This window comes from Austrofundulus limnaeus, unplaced genomic scaffold (assembly GCF_001266775.1).
Source record: "Austrofundulus limnaeus strain Quisiro unplaced genomic scaffold, Austrofundulus_limnaeus-1.0 Scaffold2611, whole genome shotgun sequence".
Classification (NCBI taxonomy): Eukaryota; Metazoa; Chordata; class Actinopteri; order Cyprinodontiformes; family Rivulidae; genus Austrofundulus; species Austrofundulus limnaeus.
In genome coordinates, this window is record NW_013955013.1 from 17,494 (window position 1) to 17,905 (window position 412).

Consider the following 412-nt stretch of genomic DNA (forward strand, 5'->3'; position numbering starts at 1 on the left):
ACACTGAGTTTACACTTACTGATAAACAAACCACTTACTGCAACAATGAGTTTACACTCACTGATAAACAAACCACTTACTGCAACAATGAGTTTACACTTACTGACACATAACCACTTCCTGCAACACTGAGTTTACACTTACTGATAAACAAACCACTTACTGCAACAATGAGTTTACACTTACTGACACACAAACCACTTCCTGCAACACTGAGTTTACACTTACTGATAAACAAACCACTTACTGCAACAATGAGTTTACACTCACTGACACACAAACCACTTCCTGCAACACTGAGTTTACACTTACTGATAAACAAACCACTTACTGCAACAATGAGTTTACACTTACTGACACACAAACCACTTCCTGCAACACTGAGTTTACACTTACTGATAAACAAACCACT